The sequence below is a fragment of the Emys orbicularis genome, chromosome 4, assembly GCF_028017835.1.
Source record: "Emys orbicularis isolate rEmyOrb1 chromosome 4, rEmyOrb1.hap1, whole genome shotgun sequence".
NCBI classification, from domain to species: Eukaryota; Metazoa; Chordata; order Testudines; family Emydidae; genus Emys; species Emys orbicularis.
The window spans coordinates 157116054-157139396 of NC_088686.1; the positions used below are offsets into that span (position 1 = coordinate 157116054).

At 52.1% G+C, this 23343-nt stretch overlaps 2 pseudogenes; both read left to right on the forward strand.

Annotated features, from left to right (window-relative positions):
- LOC135877976 (RING finger protein 112-like) overlaps positions 1-23343 on the forward strand; it is a 1138053-nt pseudogene that overhangs the window by 180288 nt on the left and 934422 nt on the right.
- LOC135877431 (perforin-1-like) lies at positions 12255-18691 on the forward strand (annotated as a pseudogene).

A 23343-nucleotide genomic window follows, 5' to 3' on the forward strand; every position in this document is an offset into this window, starting at 1 on the left:
CATCCCTCCAACCAACCAATGAATATATCTAGTGCATCCAACGTGTGCAACAAACCAACCAATGAATGTATCCAGTGTATCCAAATGACCAATGAATTTATCTAGAGCATCCAATGTAAAAAGCCAGCCAGCCAGCCAACCAATGAATGTGATTAGGATGCCCAGTGTAACCAGCCAACCAACAAATGCATTTAGTGTATCCAGCCAACCTGCCAACCAGTGTCTCCAATGCATCCAATGCATCCATCCAGCCAACCAACCAGTGTATGTACCTAGTGCATCTGGTGTATCCACCCAACTAACGTCTTAGGTACATCCAACCAACATGTGTAGCCAGTGCAACCAACCAACCAATGAATATCAAGTACGTCCAGTCAACCCATATGTGCTGGCAGTGCAACTAGTCCACCACCCCACGTATCCATCCACCCACTGTAATTACCTGTCTAGTGCATCCAGCTGAAAAGAGATCATCAGGAGCAAAGCTCAGCCCCTGTCCTATTGTGGCATCAGGGATTAACCCTCTGCAGAAACCTGAAGATACTCCAGCGATGGGCAAGTTCTAAACCCGCAGTGGATGGGCTGGGCTCCTGGAGGGAGGATTCATTAGGGGGCTGTTTCCTAGCTGTCATTTCTGGTGCTTTCCACAATTATCCAGCAGCTTTGGGGTACATTATCTCATCCTGAAAGTGCAGGCCCCACCCACCATCCAGCTGGATGTTCCATGCTCAGATGATCAACAGTGATGATGCTTTGTCACTTGCCATTGGTAGGATTCAGAGTTAACACCAACGAGGACATGCAACAGGGCTATCAGTTCAGGGTGTCAGCAGGCTCAGGGAGATGGCACTGCATTGGGGTCACACTGGAGAGGGAAAATTCCCCCTGATTCTGGGATTAAAGCATCTTCCTGGCTCACCCCTCTCTGCATCTGTGAGAGCCTAGACTAATAGTTCCATGGTGCTGTTAACTGGTAATCAGGGTTGTTGACTCTGAACCCTACTGACTGCAAGTTAAATATATCCAGCCTGTTAAAGTGCCATGCAGCTTTGCATCTCCACCACAAAATGATTTGCTTCTGGGAGGATTCCAGCTCTCTGGATCTTTGCAAATGTATCTCCTTGCTTCAATAAAAGTTTGTGAAAGCAAATTTATAAGCAGGAAGCCTTGTCATTCTTCTAACCTCAGGGGGCTGGACCTAGCTGTAGAGTAGAAATGAGCGGCTGCAATACATGCTTGGGAACACTAGGGGGAGCTTTAGGCTGGGCAGGAGCGAGGCATGGCAGGACAAGGGAGCTAAATAACTGGATGAATTTGCTGCAGTGGTGAATCTAGTGTAATGTGGCTAATGCCAGGCAAAGGGATGGGCTTCTGTCGGGGAGAGAGTGGGGTGGGTGGGGAAGAGATGGGCAGTGTTATTAGGGGGCATTAATAGCCACAGCTGATAGTTGCAAGACACTGCTATTGCCAAGCGATCGAGGAGGGGATAAGAGGAATTTTCCCTCTAAGGAGATTTAGCTCCGATCTGGCTCTAGGGCAGGGCAATTGGCTGCCTCAGGAGGCTGGGGAATGGGGGACACAGCGTTTCCTCTCTAGGGGGCGCTGGTTCTGATCTGGCCCCACGACATGGCTGGCTACGTGGGCTGGGGAATTAGAATAATATTTCTCCTCTAACGATGCAGCTCCGATTCCCTGCAGCAGGTGGCAGCCTGGACTTGTGCAGCCCCGAACTGGTTGATCAGCTAAATCCATCTGACATGTCAGTTCTGACATTGCGTGGCAGGTGTTGGGGATGGGGGGAGGCTCTGAGCTCCTGCCCTGCCCCTGGAAGGAAGGCTGGGATCCTGGGGCAGAGGTAGAGAGAGAGAGAGCCGGTGGGAGTGCGGTTGTGATGCACAGTGGAGAGAAGAGGATCTTTCCATCGCCTCCTTCTGCCCCACCACACAGCCAGTGGCTTCAGAACAAGCCCCTGCAGAGTACAAGGCCCTAGCTGGCACGGCCCACCTCCATCCTGCTGCCACCTGGGCCCTAGAGCTTCTCCGTACCCCAGTGCCCGGGACATTGGCAGAGCATGAATCCGCTAGATGCTGCAGCACCCTGGGCAAGACTATAAGCTGCCCCGGACAGCGGGATGGGCAGAATTGGGAGCCCCATGGCAGGGGGTGGAGCCGAGATGAAGGTGGGGGGGAGATAAGGACATGGTGACGCCGATGAGACACAGGGGCCAACACAGGCGTCTCATAGTGTTGCTCGCCTCATAGAACCACGGGCCAGTCGGGGGGGGGAGGGGGATTACGTGTGTAAATATTCATCCCAGAGCCCAGATCGGGAAATGGGGATCTACAAAGGCCGGGTCAGGATGGGGCTGGGAGGCAGGAGATCCCAGTGCAGCATTGTCCCACCTGCAATATACCGCTGCTCCGAGGGGCTGAACGCTAAGATCACGGAGCCTAGGTCGGGAAACTGGGAGCTACGCGGCCCAGACCATTATGGAGCTGGGACATAGCCCATCCCAGAGCAGAACACTCCTGCTGGGAAGCAGTCGGGTGGAATCATGGAGCAGAGGCCAGGAGAAAAGGGGGCCTGGGGGATGTGGCAGAAAGGGGACGGGAATCCCGTAGCCTCCTCCCCTAGAGTCATGGCCCCCCTGCCTGGCACATGTAGCCCCTGTGACTCAAGCTGTAACATCGAGCAGCGCTAGAGCCACACGTCTGAGTTTCTAGTGGCAGGAAGAGCGGTTCTGACCACAGGCTTCCCCCCGCCCCGCGCTGCAGCTGCTTGGCGCTGGGGGAGGGAGAAAGTGCCTGCGACGTCAGTGATTGGATTGTGGCAGGAGACCCCAGAGCTCCATGCCACGCCCGCTGTCGGGCCAGTCAGAGCTGCGTCCCCATCCAAGCCTGGGCCTTTCTCATCGGGAGAGAACCCAGGGGTCCTGCCTCCCATCCACCGCCTCACCCCAAACATTAAACCTTTTTCATTAGCACTCACTGGAGAGGTAGAAAGCTTTCCTGTGAGATCCATTAAATTGTTTCTTTCTCCCAGATCTAGACACCAGAGATCTGAAATGTTTAATGTGTTAAGAAGTTCTAGCTCTCTGTCCACATAACATATTTACAGATCTATCAAATCTATCTATCTATCTATCTACCCCCATACACCCTCGTATCTCTCTATAATCTTATATGACTCTGGCTTTGTCTAAACAGCACTTTTGTGAGTAAAACCTTTGTCGTTCCAGGGTGTGAAAAAACAACACCCTGAACAAGAAGTTTTACCGACAAAAAGCATTGGCGTAAACAGCGCTTGATCAAAGAGATTTTCACATCTTCAATGTCAGCCCCTGCAACCCACAAATAGCATGTCAGGGACATAGTCCTGCCCCCTGAATCAGAGTACATGGAGGGGCAAAATACCAGGCTAAATCAGCCCGTTGATCTGATCGGGGGCAGGAGAGCAGGCTTGAGGGGCCCATGGATCTAATCCAGGGTGGAATGGAGGGGGAAGGATACCGAGATAAATGGGACCATCGGTCTGATCAGGGTCCCACACCCAAACTTCGTCCCAGAGCCTTAGGCAGGTGAGTGTGTGGTGGGCGGGGGGAGGGAAGCAGGACATGGACATGTTTTGGGCACCACCAATATTTAGACAAACCCGCCACCCCTATATTCTTCTAACCTCAGTGGCTGGACCTAGATCTAGAGTAGAAATGAGTGGCTCCTATACACACTTGAGAACACTATGGGTTGCTCTGGGCTGGATGGGAATGAGGCATGGCAAGACAGGGGATCTAGATAGCTGCATGAATTTGCTGCAATGGGGAATTTGGTGTGATGTGGCTAATGCCAGTCAAAAGGACTGGCTTCTGTCGGAGGGAACACCCAGCACCCCCATGTTCGTCTTTATAAAATGTGTGGTATCCAATGCAACGTTTGTCATGTTGGGTGTCTTCGGAAGGCTCATGATGCACTGAGCATGGTTGTTACAGTGATGTTATAGTGAGGTTATAGGTTATAATTTCATGTATAAAGTTATGAGGCTGAAAATGTGTCCTCATGGCGTAAAACAGGCCCAGGCAAAACTCTCCAAGAGCAGAGAGTCAGGTCACACCTCATCAGGGCGTGTATGGGAGAAACCCAGCCCAGCCTCACAGGAACAAAGGACACTGGCCTAGGCAACAACAAAAAAGTCTGTTAGACTCTTGAGGGAATCACTGCCTTTCCTTTGGTCAGTTTGGGACTGCGATGAGGTAATACTCACCTGACTCTGAAAGAGGGGGGGAGCAAAGCCAAAAGGGAAGAAAGGACATGATAAAAGGGAGAGACATTTGCCATGCTCGCTCGCTCGCTCTTCCACCTACATCTACGGACACTACACCAAGCAACTGAAGCGCTGATCAAAGGGGAGAGCCTGGCTGAAGAGCAACCAGCCAGTCTGTGGTGAGAAGCATCTAAGTTTGTAAGGGCACCGAAAGTGTTAAGATCAGCTTAGAATGCGTTTTGCTTTTATTTCATTTGACTGATACTGACTTGTTATGCTTTGACTTATAATCAGTTAAAATCTATCTTTTGTAGTTAATACATCTGTTTGTTTATTCTACCTGAAGCAGTGCATTTGGTTTGAAGCATGTCAGAGACTCCCCTTGGGATAACAAGCCTGGTGCATATCAATTTCTTTGTTAAATTGACAAACTAATATAAGCTTGCAGAGTCCAGCAGGGATAACTGGACATTGCAAGACGGAGGTTCCGAGGGTTGAGTCTGGGACCGGAGATATTGGCTAGTGTCATTCGGGATAGAGAATAAGACGGAGAATATCTTATTGCCCTTATATAAATCCATGGTACGCCCACATCTTGAATACTGCGTACAGATGTGGTCTCCTCATCTCAAAAAAGAAATACTGGCATTAGAAAAGGTTCAGAAAAGGGCAACTAAAATGATTAGGGGTTTGGAACGGGTCCCATATGAGGAGAGATTAAAGAGGCTAGGACTTTTCAGCTTGGAAAAGAGGAGACTAAGGGGGGATATGATAGAGGTATATAAAATCATGAGTGGTGTGGAGAAAGTGAATAAGGAAAAGTTATTTACTTGTTCCCATAATATAAGAACTAGGGACCATCAAATGAAATTAATGGGCAGCAGGTTTAAAACAAATAAAAGGAAGTTCTTCTTCACACAGCGCACAGTCAGCCTGTGGAACTCTTTGCCTGAGAAGGTTGTGAAGGGTAGGACTATAACAGGGTTTAAAAGAGAACTACATAAATTCATGGAAGTTAAGTCCATTAATGGCTATTAGACAGGTCGGGTAAGGAATGGTGTCCCTAGCCTCTGTTTGTCAGAGGGTGGAGATGGATGGCAGGAGAGAGATCACTTGATCATTGCCTGTTAGGTTCACTCCCTCTGGGACACCTGGCATTGGACACTGTCGGTAGACAGGATACTGGGCTGGATGGACCTTTGGTCTGACCCAGTACGGCCATTCTTATGTTCTTATGTTCTTATGGTTGAATAATCCAAGGAGCAGCTTACATGCCAGAGGCTGTGCGTGAACAGCCCAGGAGTGGGGGTTCTCACAGCAGAGCAGGGTAAGGCTGGATCCCAGAGTCAAGCATTGGAGGAACCTAGCAGATCACCGGTCCGGATGACACCAGAGGGGAACATCACAGTGGAAAAGAGATACAGGGAGATGGGCAGTGTTATTAGGGGGTATTAATATTCCCCAGCTGATATTTACAAGACACTGCTATTGCCAAGGGATCCAGTAGGGGATAGGAGGAATTTTCCCTTTAAGGGGCTTCAGCTCTGATCTGGCCCTAGAGCAGGGGGATTGGCTGGCTCAGGCGACTGGGGAATGGGACATGGGGCCTATCCTCTCTAGGGGGTGCTAGTTCTGACCTGGCCCCACGACATGACTGACTCCAGGGGCTGGGGAATAAGAGTAATAGCTCTCCTCTAATGGGGGAGCTCCGATTCCATCCAGCAGGTGGCAGCCTGGACTCGTGCAGCCCCCAACTACTTGATCAGCTAAAATGCATCTTGCAGGTCAGTTCTGACAGAGCATGGAAGGTGTTTTCTGGGGGGTGGGTGGCTGAGCTCCTGACCTGCCCCTGGAATGAAGGCTGGGATTCTGGTGCAGAGGCTGAGAGATGGGGAGCCTCCGGAGAGCAGGTGGGAATGTGGTTGTGATGCATGTGTGACAGGTTCGGTCACAGAGACCCCCTTGGGACTGTCACCTGATGTGCTGAGACTACCTCTGAGCCTGATTTCTCTGCCAGCTTGAGACTTCAGAACGCTGTCTTGTTGAACCAGATACGCTAATCTGCTCCAACGCAGACCCAAGGTCTGAACCATGTGCCCCAAAACTACAGACTTAAATGAAAATGGCTTAGCCAGTGCTCCTGTCTCTAGAACCCAGACGGACAGCTCCCAGTGGGCTCCAAACCCCAAATAAATCCGTTTTACTCTGTATAAAACTTATAGATGGTAAACTCATAAATTGTCCACTCTCTATAACACTGAAAGAGAGATATGCACAGCTGTTTGCTCCCCAGGTATTAATCACTTACTCTGGGTTAATTAATAAGCAAAAGTGATTTTATTAAGTATAAAAAGTAGGATTTAAGTGGTTCCGAGTAATAACAGACAGAACAAAGTAAGTTACCAAGCAAAATAAAACAAAACACACAAGTCTAAGTCTAATACATTAAGAAACTGATTACAGATGAAATCTCACCTCCAGAGATGTTCCAATAAGCTTCTTTCACAGACTGGACTCCTTCCTAGTCTTGGTCCAGCGACCACTCACACCTTCGTAGTTACTGTCCTTTGTTCCAGTTTCTTTCAGGCATCTCTTGGGAGTGGAGAGTCCATCTCTTGAGCCAGCTGAAGACAAAATGGAGGGGTTTCCAGGTCCTTTTATATTCTTTCATTTGTGGCCAGAAACCCCTTGTTCTCCTGCGCAAAATCACAGCAACAAGATGGAGTTTGTAGCCACCTGGGCAAGTCACATGTCCATGCATGATTCAGCTTTTTGCAGGCCGACACCATTGTTAACATGTTAATTTGAACATTCCCAGGAAAGTTCCGATGTGGATCGGTGTCTCCTAAAGGCCATTGTCAGTTAAGTGTTTCTTGATTGGCCATTTCCTGAGAATAATCCTTTCTCAAGAAGCTGACCAAATGCTTCACTGAGGCTACTTAAAATCAAACACATTGAGATACAAGTACATAGCCAATATTCATAACTTCAAATACAAAAATGATACACACATGCAGACAGCATAATCATAACCAGCAAACTACATCCTTTCTATACACACCCGACTTGACCTCCTCTATTCAAGAGCTGGGGCAACCACAGGACCCTGGTTGCAACAATGATCTATATGGTCACAGTTCATGTCAATAATGTCACAGCATGGTGGACTTGAGAGGATCTTTCAATAACCTCCTCCCACCCCACTACAAACCCAGTGGTTTCAGAGCAAGCCCCTGCAGAGAACATGGCCATAGCTGGCACGACCCACTTCCATCTCACTGTCCCCTGGGCCTAGCCCTTCCCCATTCCCCAGTGCCCTGGGGCTAGGAGAGGCAGAGCATGAATCATCTACTTGCTGCAGCGCCCTGGCAGGGACAGCGGGATGGGCAGAAGTGGGAGCCCCATGGCAGGGGGTGGAGCCGAGATGAAGGGGTGGGGAGATAAGGACATAGTGAGGCCGATGAGACACAGGGGTGAACACAGGTGTCTCGTAATGTAGCTCTCCTCATAGAAATACGGGCCAGATGTGGTGCTGCGGTGTGTGCATGTGCAAAAATTCATCGAAGAGCCCAGATCAGGAAATGAGGAGCTGAGGGGTTGGAGCAGGATGGGGCTGGGAGGCAGGAGATCCCAGTGCAACATGGTCCTGCCTCCAAGCTACCTCTGCTCCGGGGGAGGTGCAAACTGGGGCCGAACTCTAAGGTCACAGAGCCCAGGTCGGGAAACTGGGAGTCACATGACCCAGACCAGTACGGAGCTGGGACGTAGCCCATCCCAGAGCAGAACGCTCCTGCTGGGAAGCAGTCGGGTGGAATGATGGAGCAGAGGCCAGGAGAAAAGGGGGCCTGGGGGATGTGACACAAAGGGGACGGGATTCCCGTAGCCCCTCCCCTAGAGTCATGGCCCCCCTGCCTCGCACATGTAGCCCCTATGACTCAAGCTGTAGCGTCGGGGACCGCTAGAGATGCACGTCTCAGTTTCTAGAGGCAGAAAGAGATGTTCTGACCACAGGCTTCCCCCCGCCCCCAGCTGCAGCTGCTCGGCGCTGGGGCAGGGAGAGAGCACCTCCGATGTCAGTGATGGGGGAGTGGTGGGAGACCCCAGAGCTCCATGCCACGCCCGCTGTTGGGCCAGTCAGAGCTGCGTCTCCATCCAAGTCTGTGCCTTTCTTATCGGGAGAATTGTTTCTTCCTCCCAGATCTAGACCCCAGAGATATGAAATGTTTAATGTGTTAATTTCTATCTGTCTCTCCCTATAACATATTTACAGATCAATCTAATCTATCTATCTATCCATCCCCATACATCTCCCCTCTATTTATCTATCCGTCCCCATACACCCCCATCTATCTATCTATCTATCTATCTATCTATCTATCTATCTATCTATCTATCTATCTATCCCCATACACACTCATCTTATATGACTCTGGCTTTGTCTACACAGCACTTTTGAGGGTAAAACTTTTGTCATTCAGGGGTGTGAAAAAACACACTCCCCGCAATGACAAAAGTTTTGCCAACAAAAAGAGCCAGTGTGAACAGCGCTTGGTCAAAGAGATTTTCACATCTTCATGTCATCCCCTGAGACCCACAAACAACATGTCAGGGGCATAGTCCTGCCCCCCGAATCAGAGTACATGGAGGGGCAAAATACCAGGCTATATCGGCCTGTCGATCTGATCGGGGGCAGGATACCAGGCTTAAAGGGCCCATGGGTGTAATCCAGAGTGGCATGGAGGGGGAAGGATACCGGGCCAAATGGGATCATCGGTCTGATCAGAGGTGGGGGGGTTGGGGTAGAATACCAGGCTAGCTGGACCCACGGGTGTGACACTGCACCCCATATTTCACATTGTAATAGTATGATGATATGATTATGGCATAATTATGATGCATTTTGTACAAGATAAGTCATGTGAGGTGTCATTGGAAAAGTTATGATTTTCTGAATACGATTATCCTATGTGTATGTATGTATCGTTTTTGTATCTAAATTTAGGAATATTGACTATATCTCTGTATTTCAATCGTGCTTATTCTGGGTGACACCCACAACTAGACTTTCTGGTACAACAATGAAGAAGCCGGACAGTGCTGGTGGCCCATCAGCAAAGATAATGGACTGTGGAATAACTTAACCTTCCTGTGGGCATTTTGGCCAGCCAGTAAGCAGTGGCTGCTATAACACTGCAAGGGCATGCGATCAGACCACATGTCTCTGGACTCTATCTTGGGATGTCAGTATTTTTCCACAAACTGGTCTGGGAACCAAGCTTTGAAACAAAGTGTTCCCACCCTATGCTAAAGCTATATCAGGCAGAGAGTGACATCATCTGGCTCTAAATTCTCCACACAAGAAGACTCCTGGAAACACCTGAGAAACAAAGACTAAACTGGGGGAAGTGCTGGACCCAGGCTAAAGGGATTTTTAGCCTGTGTATGAAAGGCCTGGGGCTTCCAAGATGTAGAGCAAATGCAGCTTGACCCTTAAGAACCTGCAGCCTGCTTGTACCATCTCCCAGGGTGAGAATCTGCTCATTCAAATCCAATCTATCTAGTATATTAAGCTTAGTTTGCATTTTTGTTTATTTGCGAGGTAATCTGCTTTGATGTCTTTGCCATCACTTACAATCACTTAAAATCTTTTGTAATTAATCAACTTGTTTTTGTTTGATCTAAACCGGTGAGCTGGAGTGAAGTGTATGGGGGCAAAGGCTGTTGCATATTCCTCTCCACATTGAGGGAGGGGGCAAAGTTTATGAGCCTTTATGAGTGCTCTGGAATGAACTCCCAATGGTCAGCGTGGGTGACTGGGACTGGCTTGAGCTACCTCTCGCTGTGGCCGAGTTCTCGGAAGCCCTCCGTCTCATGCCTACCAATAAATCTCTGGGCATGGATGAGCTGACCGTAGAGTTCTACTGTGTGTTCTGGGATGTCTTCAGCTTGGACCTTGTCACCGTCTGGGGCTAGTCCTTTGGGAGCGGAGTCCTCCCTTTGTCAGGCAGGGGAGCCGTGCTCGCTTTGCTATTGAAGAAGGGGAACCCTCTGCGACCTTCGGAATTGGCATCCCGTCTCGCTCCTCAGCATGGACTACAAAGTCGTAGTGAAGGCCATCTTGCTGCGGCTCGGGTCCATGCTGGCGGATGTGGTCCATCTGACCAGACCTACACCATCCTAGGATGCATCATCTTTGATCATTTGTATTTGGATCAGGACCTCCTGGAACTGCTGCACTCTGCGGGCATTCAGCATTCAAGCAGTCAACCCCTCCAGCGGCTGAGGTAATTCTACCAAGAACAGGCAGGGAGACACACAGCTAAATTGCATGAATGCTCTAATTATACAGAGACGGACACCAGCAAATCTCCCCAGCCTGGCACCCCAGAAATGCCCCGTTTTACATGGTTCAAGACCTTCTCTTGAACAGTGCAAGTTCATTAATTAGTTTGCCACTTTGTCAAAGGAAAGTGGACATGCACCAGCCTCTGTAACCTGAGCCGATTCCCCAAGCCCTCTAGGCAAACTCACAGGTAAGGATAAAATGTTAAAGTCAGTTTATTAACTGCAGAAAGATAGATTTTAGTTGATTACAAGTGATAAACCCAGAGGTCAAAGTTGGTTACACAAGAAATAAAAATAGAATCGCAGTCTAAATGGCTTAATCTGTTAAACTTAGAAGATTTGAATCCAAGAACTTTTCTCACCCCACTGGGTGTTCCAGGCAGTTGACAGTTCTCTATACACAGGCTGGATTCCCCTCTCAGCCTGGGACCAAGCTCTCCAGTTCAAAGTCTTTGTCTTCCCAATGATGTTGGGATACAGGAGGAAAGAGGCCAAGTAGTGATGTCACTGGGATTCTGGATTCTTTTTGTTCGGCCATCAACAGGGGTCTGGCCCATCCTGATGTAAATGTGTCTTGTTTCTTGCACCTTTGTTGTCACTGAAAGACTGGCTGTGAGCATTTCCCACTTACCACATATTTCAGAAGCAAACATATTTCAATACTTGATAACTTCACCTACAATAATAGCACTCACCATTCAACAGGATATTAATATTCAACAGATCAAGACTTCTTAAATGATACCGCACAAGGCATGTATTGTACAAAACATTTCATTGTCGTATCACAGTGTTGAATATGTTGGTTCTTGAGTGTTATTTTGAGGTATAGAGTGTCACACCCCCGCCCCCAGTTTGTAGGAGATAGAAAAGTGGATGGGGGGGCACATTGGTATGGAGTGAGGGGGGCCCCTGGTAGAATAAATGGGCATTCAGGGTGTGGGGGTGACCCCGGCAGAATAATGAGGGGTGCAGGGAGTGGGAGTGACCCCTGGAAAAAATAATATGGATGCAGGGGGGTAGGGTCCTACCAGCAGGGGGTGCAAGAGTGAGCAGAGTCCCCTGATGGTGTCAGCACAGGGGCTGCTCTGGGGGCTGTGGGAGCCTGGGGTTGGAGTCCCAGGGCAGGAAAGGGTGGATAGAATACAACGTGGGGCAACAGAGAGAGAGAAGGAAACCTCAAACCTGCTCTACAGCAACCCAGGGTCGTCGCTCCCCCTTCCCCCCACCCATGCCCAATTTCCCCACCTCCACCTGAGCCTGCCCCACAGGGCCAGGGCATTGGGCTTGCTCCGGATTTACCCAGGGATCAGAACCCTGGCCTGATTCCATTGGCATCAGTGGGGTTTCTCTGTATTTATAGTGGGGTCCCTGAGAAACGAGGTGGTGGCCCCAGTGTGGCATTGGGGGCGCTGTGCTGCAGGTTGGGGGGCTCAGCAGCGGGTGCTCTCCCCAGGCAGGCAGTGCTGGCCCCAATGACTCGGTGCAGGGTTTGTCTCACTCTCTTTTCCTTTGCAACCTCTCTAGCTCCTCATACCCTGGGCGGAGACCCACAGGAGGTGCATTTGAGCCAACACAGGGGTGGAACAATTGCTGGCCACAGCTTCCTGCCCAATGGCTGTGGCTGGGGGTGCAAAGAGGGGCAGGAGCTCAGCGCAGGGGGAAGCGTGATGACGGCTGAGACACTCAGAACGCAGGAGACCTTGTGCAGTGCCTTGGTCACCTTCAATGCGCTTCTCTCCCAGCAGAGGCACAGCCGAACCCCAGCTGCCGACGGGCCCCGGAGCCGAAATATACCTCAGCTCGATTCCTGAGGCAGGTGAGTGATGGGTGGGTCTCCTCAACCCCAGCTGAGATCGGGAAACTCATAGCACCAGGTGCAGCATAGACCCCTACCAAGATCAGGGTCCCCTTCATTCCGGGCGCTGCACGGACCCCGACTGAGATCAGGGACCCCATCGCGCCGGGCGCTGCACGGACCTCGACCGAGATCAGGGACCCCATCACGCCGGGTGCTGTACAGTCCCTGACTGAGATCAGGGACCCCATCGTGCTAGGTGCTGCATGGACCCCAACTGAGTTCAGGGACCCCATCGCGCCAGGTGCAGCATAGACCCCGACCGAGATCAGGGACCCGATCGCGCCGGGCGCTGCAGAGACCCCGACCGAGATCAGGGACCCCATCACGCCGGGCGCTGCAGAGACCCCGACCGAGATCAGGGACCCCATCGCGCCGGGCGCTGCACGGACCCCGACCGAGATCAGGGACCCCATTGCGCCGGGTGCTGCACGGACCCCGACCGAGATCAGGGACCCCATCGCTCCGGGCGCTGCAGAAACCCCGACCGAGATCAGGGACCCCATCGCTCCGGGTGCTGCAGAAACCCCGACCGAGATCAGGGACCCCATCGCTCCGGGCGCTGCAGAGACCCCGACCGAGATCAGGGACCCCATCGCTCCGGGCACTGCAGAGACCCTGACTGAGATCAGGGCCCCCATCGTGCAGGGCGCGGCAGAGACCCCGACCGAGATCAGGGCCCCCATCGCGCCGGGTGCTGCACAAACCCCGGTGGAGATTGAGGACCCCGTCTCTGGGTGCTGCACAAACCCATCCCAACTGAGATCAGGGCCCCCCGTAATGCTGGGCTCTGCACAGACCACCCTATTGTGATTGGGGGCCCTGTCAGACTGCGTTCTATACAGACCTCAACCAAGATCGTGGTCCCCAGTCCCTCCTGCTCTAACTCACTCGATCCCACTCCCCATCCAGTGCGACAATAGAACTCAGCAGTCCTGACTCCCCCCGCAGTCCCTCCTGCTCTAACCCACTCGATCCCACTCCCCTGCCAAAGCAACAAGAGAACCCAGGAGTCCTGACTCCCTGCCCCCCATTGTCTATCCCACTTCACCCCACTCCCCTGCCAGAGTGATAATAGAACCGAGGAGTCCTGACTCCCTGCCCCCCATCCTCTAACCCACTTCACCCCACTCCCCTGCCAGAGCGACAATAGAACCCAGGAGTCCTGACTCCCCACACCCCCATCCTCTAACCCACTTCACCCCACTCCCCTGCCAGAGCGACAATAGAACCCAGGAGTCCTGTCTCCCCCTTCACACACACCCCCGCACCCTCTAACCCACTTCACCCCACTCCCCTGCCAGAGCGACAATAGAACCCAGGAGTCCTGACTCCCCACACCCCCATCCTCTAACCCACTTCACCCCACTCCCCTGCCAGAGCGACAATAGAACCCAGGAGTCCTGTCTCCCCACACCCCCATCCTCTAACCCACTTCACCCCACTCCCCTGCCAGAGCGACAATAGAACCCAGGAGTCCTGACTCTCAAACCAGTGCTCCAGCCACTAGACCATGCTGCCACTCAGCTTTTGATAATTAATTGACGTAGTTGATATCTTTCATATCAGGGGCATCTTGCCATTTCAGGCTGTTTAATTTTCTATTGGCAACAAAGCAGTGGGGCAGCAGGTCGGGACTGAGGAGCTCTGGCGGGGGGGGGGGGCAGGGAACCCCAAGGCTCGGATTGCAGGGGGTTGGGGGCTGGGCAGAACTGAGCCATCAATATTTAAGTGCATTTTTCCTGCCTGGCTCTGCTGGGGTGAGGTCAAACATTTACTGTCCCCTCCCAGTCCGAGCCTGCTACCCCGACAGGATGCAGAGCTCTCACCCTTTCCTGCCCCACAGCCAGCATTGCTGTACAGCTCCAACCCAAGTTGAACACAATTCAAATCTACATTTAACACAGCATCCCTTGTGGTTAGTACGAGGAGGGACGCAGAGAGAAGGGTGAGGTGGTCAAAGCATCTGGGGCAGAAGGAAGGGGACAGGCTACCAGAGTAGATGGGCCCATGGGTCTGTTCTCGGGTGGCAGGGATGGGGCAGGATATTGGTGGAGATGGGCCCATGGGCCTGATCCAGGGCAAAAGGGAGGGGGCAGGATACTAGGTGAGATGGGCCCAGGGTATGTTCCGGGGCAGTAGGGTTTCCTGCCATCTTTCCCCAGCAGCTGCAATGTAAAAGTGGCAGCGCCAAACACTGGGGCTGATGCTGACCATGAGAAACCCAAGAAAATGACTCTCCGTCAGTAGTTAAACATAACCAAATCCACCACTCAGCATGGCCACAAGGGGGCCCCAGCAGTTGCTACAGCAAAGCCAGTCATGCCTAGCATGGCTCAAGCTCCCGCTGCTCTCGCTGGCTATAAAAGCCCCCAGTCGCAAGCCACAGGTTGTGTGTGGCTTTGCACTGCCTCCTAATGGCCAGACCCAGCCACTGCATCAGCCCACTAATTGCAAGCCACGGATTTTGTTCACAGTGCACTGCCCCCTAGTGGCCATATCCAGCTGTGACGGGTTGGATCACAGAAACCCCCTGGGAGCTGCCACCCGATGTGCCAAGATCACTTCTACCCCTGCCTTCCCTGCCAGCTCGGGGCCCCAGCACCCTGTCTTGCTGAGCCAGACACTCCCATCTGCTCCAACAAAGACCCAGGGTATGAATTACTTGCCCCAAAGCTGCAGAAGTGTTCCTGTCTTTAACACTCAGATGCCCAACTTCCAATGGGGTCTAAACCCAAATAAATCTGTTTTACCCTGTATAAAGCGTATGCAGGGTAAACTCATAAATTGTTCGCCCTCTATAACACTGATAGAGAGATATGCACAGTTGTTTGCTCCCCCAGATATAATACATACTCTGAGTTAATTAATAAGTAAAAAGTGATTTTATTAAGTATAAAAAGTAGGATTTAAGTGGTTCCAAGTAGTAACAGACAGAACAAAGTAAGTCACCAAGCAAAATAAAATAAAATGAGCAAATCTATGTCTAATCAAACTGAATACAGATAATCTCACCCTCAGAGATGCTTCAGTAAGTTTTTTCCTTAGACTGGACCCCTTCCAGGCCTGGGCACAAGTCTTTCCCCTGGTACAGCTCTTGTTCCAGCTCAGGTGGTAGCTAGGGGATTCTTCATGATGGCTCCTCCCTTTTGTTCTCTTCCACCCCTTTATATATCTTTTGCATAAGGCGGGAATCCTTTGTCCCTCTCTGGGTTCCCACCCCCTCCTTCTCAATGGAAAGACACAAGGTTAAAGATGGATTCCAGTTCAGGTGACATGATAACATGTCATTGCAAGACTTTATTGCCCACTTGCCAGCACACATGTATACAGAAAGACTTACAGGTAAAACACATCCATCTGCAGACAATTGTCCTGGTTAATGGGAGTCATCAAGATTCCAGACCACCATTAATGGTCCACGCTTAATGGCCCACATAATTACAATAGGCCCTCAGAGTTATATTTCACATTTCTAGTTTCAGATACAAGAGTGTTACATTTATACAGATAGGATGATCACACTCAGTAGATTATAAGCTTTGTAGTGCTACCTTACAAGAGACCTTTTGCATGAAGCATATCCCAGTTACATTATATTCACTCATTAGCATATTTTTATAAAACCATATAGAGTGCACAACGTCACACCAGCCACTACCTCGGCTCACTAATTGTAAGCCACAGAATCTGTCCCCATTGCACCCTCCTTTAATGGCCCCATTGAGGAAATGCAATGACCCATTATTATATTGCACGTTGTAGAGTGGGCATGTGAAATTACACCTCCTCTTCATAGTTAGTGCTGGTATTACAACATCTGGGAAACAGGGACTGGAGGGAATTGATGAATATTAGGTAATCTGTAGTCAAACATGCAAATGAGGCACCAGGTCATTTGTGTAATGCCAGCAGAGTTCCTCGAGCCCAGACTTTTTGTAGGTGTGCTATAGAACATGGCTGATGTCATGGATGGTAAGTGGATGTCTCTGTTGCTACAACAGAGTTAACCAATGGAACTGCCTGCCACTGGATTGTCACTAATTCTGGATCTCTCTGTCTCGCTCCCTCTAGGAGAGTTCAGAGGCCGACGGCCCCTCCTGGGTGGGAAAACCCATCACATCAGCCATGCCCAGATTTGGTGCCTTCATCCCCCTCCTCCTCTTCATCTTCCCCGGGGCCTCCTCCCATTGTCACACAGGCACGGAAAATGAATGCAAGAAGCACGCGGCCTTCGTGCCCGGGCACAGCTTGGTAGGAAGGGGCATCGATGTGACCACGATGGGCAGGAAGGGGGCCGATCTGGTCGACAGCAGCGACTGGCAGCGTCCAGACGGCACCTGCACCCTGTGTCGGAACCCACTGCAGGGAGGGCAGTGGCAGAGGCTGCCGCTGGCCATGGTGGACTGGAGGGTCCACATCTTGTGCCACCAGAATCTGAGCAGCTCGGTGCAGCAGTCGGCGATGGGCATGTTGGAGTCGGCAGCGTCCGCGGTGCAGAACGACTGGAAGGTGGGGCTGGACGTGCCTGTGAAGCCCGAGGTCAATGTCCAGGTGGCGCTGGCCGGATCACATTCCAAACTGGCCAGTTTCCTGCTAGACCACACGCGGATGGACAAATACAGCTTCATGAGCCACGAGGTGTCCTGCGGCTATTACAGGTGAGAGCCAGCCTGGGTCAGTAGGATCACAGCAACACCACAAAGTGAAACAGGGCCTTTCCCTCTAGTGGGCCCTGGTTCCCATCCAGCCCCAGGACAGGAGACTAGATGGTTTAGGGAAGTGGGGAATGGGACACGGGGCCTTTCCTCTGTAGGAGGTGCCAGTTCCCACCTGGGACTGGACAGCTATGGGGGATGTTCTTGTCCTGTGTGTCAGGACAGCCCGGCGACCTGCCGTGGCCAGAGCGGGAGCAGTCTGTAAGAACTACCAAGCAGCTGGCAGTATACCCAGGAAGGTCGTGAGGTTTGGCAGACTGGGTGGCTGCTTTGATTAGGAGCCACCTGCTTAGATCCTTACTTGTGGGTTGGTTAGGACCTTACCATGCACAGCTAATGATCTCAGCTGACTCACCGGGCTGAACACACTCCTCACCTTGTGTCCCTGACCAGGTTCCGGGTCAGCGAGACGCCCCCACTCACCAGCCATTTCACTCTGGCGCTGCAAAACCTCCCGGACCAGTACGACAGCAAATCGAAGGTGGAGTACCAGCAGCTAATCAGCAACTACGGCACCCACTACATGTCCCAGCTGCAGCTGGGGGGCCGGGCGCGGGACGTGACGGCCGTGCGGGTCTGCGAAGCAGCATTGAGCAGCTTGACTGACGACGAGATCAAGGACTGCTTGAGCATGGAGGCGGCCGTGAGTATCGGAACGGGCTCGGCCAAGGGTGGGAACAGCAAGTGCGAGGAGGAGAAGAAGAAGGGGAAGGTCCAGGGGAGCTTCCATGAGATGTATCGGGAGCGCCACGTGGAGGTGGAGGGAGGAAACAGCACGACTGACGTGCTCTTCTCCGGCAGTGATGCCAAGGTCTTCTCGGCCTGGATTGAGAGTCTCAAAGCCAGCCCCGGCCCGGTGTCCTATTCGCTGCACCCCATCCACATCCTGGTGGAGCAGGACGACCCCAAGCGGGAGGCGCTGAGGCGGGCAGTCGGTGAGTACATCCGTGAGAGGGCACTGATGAGGAATTGCACCCAAAGCTGCCCTCGGGGGACTCAACGCAGCACCCACGACCCCTGCTCCTGCGTCTGCCCCGGGGATGCCATGACCAACGCCATGTGCTGCTCGCGGGAGCGCGGCCTGGGGAAGCTGATGGTCACAGTGCAGAAGGCCAGTGGCCTGTGGGGGGACTACATTACCAGTACGGATGCCTTTGTCAAGGTCTTCTTTGAGAGAAGGGAGATCCGGACTGTCACCATCTTGAGCAACAACAATCCCGTCTGGAACGTCCACTTGGACTTCGGTACCGTCCACCTCACCAGCACCAGCAAGATCCGCATAGAGGTCTGGGACGAGGACTACTGGTACCATGACTTGCTCGGAGGCTGTGACATCCCGCTGGAGGCTGGGGGGCCCCACCAGAAGGATTGCTACATGAACCATGGCCGCATCTGGTTCCAGTACAGCCTGCGCTGTGGGCCCCACCTCGGGGGTCGGAGCTGCCTCGATTATGTCTCCCAGCCACCCCAGCTGGGAACAGCCAAGGGGAAGGAGCCGGAGGCCTTCTGGTGAGCCCCTGATTGGAGAGGGGCATGAGTGTGCATTGGTCACTAGCGCTCCCTGTCCCCCAGAGCATTTACTAGTTCCTGCTCTGCTGACGCTGCTGAGCTTCATGCTGTCACTCCTGCTCGGGAATCGGTGTCTCCGATGCCCATAAGAAACGTCTGCTCCTGTGGCCCGATATCCTCACAGCTCCCTCTGGGAAAACATCCCACCATGAACCGTCCATTCCGGAACCATCAGACCAGTGTGTGCAATGATTCCAGCCATCCAATGTATCCATCTAACCAACAAACCACAACATGTACCTACTGCATCCAACCTATCTGTCCCCCTCATCCAGCCAACTGCCACCCAACCAACCAACCAATTGTTGCATTTAGTTTATTCTACGTATTCAACCAGTAAACCGCCAGCTGGATTTAGTGTATCCAATGTATCCAACCAACCTATGAAAGAACGTGTGCAGTGCATCTACCGTATCCATCCCTCCAACCAACCAATGAATATATCTAGTGCATCCAACGTGTGCAACAAACCAACCAATGAATGTATCCAGTGTATCCAAACGACCAATGAATTTATCTAGAGCATCCAATGTAAAAAGCCAGCCAGCCAGCCAACCAATGAATCTGTTTAGGATGTCCACTGTAACCAGCCAACCAACAAATGTATTTAGCGTATCCAGCCAACCTGCCAACCAGTGTCTCCAATGCATCCAATGCATCCATCCAGCCAACCAACCAGTGTATGTACCTAGTGCATCTGGTGGATCCACCCAACTAATGTCTTAGGTACATCCAACCAACATGTGTAGCCAGTGCAACCAACCAACCAATGAATGTCAAGTACGTCCAGTCAACCCATATGTGCTGGCAGTGCAACTAATCCACCACCCCACGTATCCATCCACCCACTGTAATTACCTGTCTAGTGCATCCAGCTGAAAAGAGATCATCAGGAGCAAAGCTCAGCCCCTGTCCTATTGTGGCATCAGGGATTAACCCTCTGCAGAAACCTGAAGATACTCCAGCGAAGGGCAAGTTCTAAACCCGCAGTGGATGGGCTGGGCTCCTGGAGGGAGGATTCATTAGGGGGCTGTTTCCTAGCTGTCATTTCTGGTGCTTTCCACAATTATCCAGCAGCTTTGGGGTACATTATCTCATCCTGAAAGTGCAGGCCCCACCCACCATCCAGCTGGATGTTCCATGCTCAGATGATCAACAGAGATGATGCTATATCACTTGCCATTGGTAGGATTCAGAGTTAACACCCCCGAGGACGTGCCAGAGGGCTATCGGTTCAGGCTGTCAGCAGGCTCAGGGAGATGGCACTGCATTGGGGTCACACTGGAGAGGGAAAATTCCCCCTGATTCTGGGATTAAAGCATCTTCCTGGCTCACCCCTCTCTGCATCTGTGAGAGCCTAGACTAATAGTTCCATGGTGCTGTTAACTGGTAATGAGGGTTGTTGACTCTGAACCCTACTGACTGCAAGTTAAATATATCCAGCCTGTTAAAGTGCCATGCAGCTTTGCATCTCCACCACAAAATGATTTGCTTCTGGGAGGATTCCAGCTCTCTGGATCTTTGCAAATGTATCTCCTTGCTTCAATAAAAGTTTGTGAAAGCAAATTTATAAGCAGGAAGCCTTGTCATTCTTCTAACCTCAGGGGGCTGGACCTAGCTGTAGAGTAGAAATGAGCGGCTGCAATACATGCTTGGGAACACTAGGGGGAGCTTTAGGCTGGGCAGGAGCGAGGCATGGCAGGACAAGGGAGCTAAATAACTGGATGAATTTGCTGCAGTGGTGAATCTAGTGTAATGTGGCTAATGCCAGGCAAAGGGATGGGCTTCTGTCGGGGAGAGAGTGGGGTGGGTGGGGAAGAGATGGGCAGTGTTATTAGGGGGCATTAATAGCCACAGCTGATAGTTGCAAGACACTGCTATTGCCAAGCGATCGAGGAGGGGATAAGAGGAATTTTCCCTCTAAGGAGATTTAGCTCCGATCTGGCTCTAGGGCAGGGCAATGGGCTGCCTCAGGAGGCTGGGGAATGGGGGACACAGCGTTTCCTCTCTAGGGGGCGCTGGTTCTGATCCGGCCCCACGACATGGCTGGCTACGTGGGCTGGGGAATTAGAATAATATTTCTCCTCTAACGATGCAGCTCCGATTCCCTGCAGCAGGTGGCAGCCTGGACTTGTGCAGCCCCGAACTGGTTGATCAGCTAAATCCATCTGACATGTCAGTTCTGACATTGCGTGGCAGGTGTTGGGGATGGGGGGAGGCTCTGAGCTCCTGCCCTGCCCCTGGAAGGAAGGCTGGGATCCTGGGGCAGAGGTAGAGAGAGAGAGAGCCGGTGGGAGTGCGGTTGTGATGCACAGTGGAGAGAAGAGGATCTTTCCATCGCCTCCTTCTGCCCCACCACACAGCCAGTGGCTTCAGAACAAGCCCCTGCAGAGTACAAGGCCCTAGCTGGCACGGCCCACCTCCATCCTGCTGCCACCTGGGCCCTAGAGCTTCTCCGTACCCCAGTGCCCGGGACATTGGCAGAGCATGAATCCGCTAGATGCTGCAGCACCCTGGGCAAGACTATAAGCTGCCCCGGACAGCGGGATGGGCAGAATTGGGAGCCCCTTGGCAGGTGGTGGAGCCGAGATGAAGGTGGGGGGGAGATAAGGACATGGTGACGCTGATGAGACACAGGGGCCAACACAGGCGTCTCATAGTGTTTCTCGCCTCATAGAACCACGGGCCAGTCGGGGGGGGGAGGGGTTACGTGTGTAAATATTCATCCCAGAGCCCAGATCGGGAAATGGGGATCTACAAAGGCCAGGTCAGGATGGGGCAGGGAGGCAGGAGATCCCAGTGCAGCATGGTCCCACCTGTAATATACCGCTGCTCCGAGGGGCTGAATGCTAAGATCACGGAGCCCAGGTCGGGAAACTGGGAGCCACGCGGCCCAGAGCAGTACGGAGCCAGGACGTAGCCCATGCCAGAGTAGAACGCTCCTGCTGGGAAGCAGTCGGGTGGAATCATGGAGCAGAGGCCAGGAGAAAAGGGGGCCTGGGAGCTGTGGCAGAAAGGGGACGGGATTCCCGTAGCCTCCTCCCCTAGAGTCATGGCCCCCCTGCCTGGCACATGTAGCCCCTGTGACTCAAGCTGTAGAATGGGCAGCGCTAGAGCCACACGTCTGAGTTTCTAGTGGCAGGAAGAGCGGTTCTAACCACAGTCTTCCCCGCGCTGCAGCTGCTCGGCGCTGGGGGAGGGAGAAAGTGCCTGCGACATCAGTGATTGGGTTGTGGCAGGAGACTCCAGAGCTCCATGCCACGCCCGCTGTCGGGCCAGTCAGAGCTGCGTCTCCATCCAAGCCCGGGCCTTTCTCACTGGGAGAGAACCCAGGGGTCCTGCCACCCGCCTCACCCCAAACATTAAACCTTTTTCCTTAGCACTCACTGGAGAGGTAGAAAACTTCCCTGCGAGATCTGTTCAATTGTTTCTTTCTCCCAGATCTAGACTCCAGAGATATGAAATGTTTAATGTGTTAAGAAGTTTCATCTATCTGTCCACATAACATATTTACAGATCTATCAAATCTATCTATCTATCTATCTACGCCCATACACCCTCGTATCTCTCTATAATCTTATATGACTCTGGCTTTGTCTAAACAGCATTTTTGTGAGTAAAGCTTTTGTCGTTCCAGGGTGTGAAAAAACAACACCCTGAACAAGAAGTTTTGCCGGCAGAAAGCGCCGGTGTGAACAGCGCTTGATCAAAGAGATTTTCACATCTTCAAAGTCAGCCCCTGCGACCCACAAACAGCATGTCAGGGGCATAGTCCTGCCCCCCGAATCAGAGTACATGGAGGGGCACAATACCAGGCTATATCGGCCCGTCGATCTGATCAGGGGCAGGAGAGCAGGCTTGAGGGGCCCATGGGTCTAATCCAGGGTGGAATGGAGGGGGAAGGATACCGGACCAAATGGGACCATCGGTGTGATCAGGAGTGGTGGGGTTGGGGTACGGTACTGGGCTAGCTGGACCCACGGGTGTGACACTGCAGCCCATATTTGTCATCGTAATATTATTATGATATGATTATGGCATAATTATGATGCATTTTGTACAAGATAAGTCATGTGAGGTGTCGTTGGAAAAGATATTTTCTGAATATGATTATCCTATATGGACGCATGTATCATTTTTGTATCTAAATTTAGGAAATTTAGTGAGCAGAATCCCCTGATGGGAGCAGCAAAGCGGCTGCTGTGGGACTCTGGGGTTGGCGTCCCAGGGGATGAAAGGGTGGATAGAAAAAAACACGAGGGAAGAGAGAGTGAGAGAAGGAAACCTCAAACCTGCTCTACAGCAACCCAGGGTCGTCGCTCCCCCTTCCCCCCCAGTGCCCAGTTTCCCCACCTCCCCCACAGCCTGCCCCACAGGGCCAGGGCATTGGGCTTGCTCTGGATTTACCCAGTGATGAGAATCCTGGCCTGATTCCATTGCTATTGATGGGGTTTCTCTGTATTTTGAGTGGGGTCCGTGAGAAACGAGGTGGTGGCCCCAGTGTGGCACTAGGAGGCGCTGTGCTGCAGGGTGGGGGGCTCAGCATGGGATGCTCTCTCCAGGCACGCAGTTCTGGCCCCAATGAATCGGGGTTTG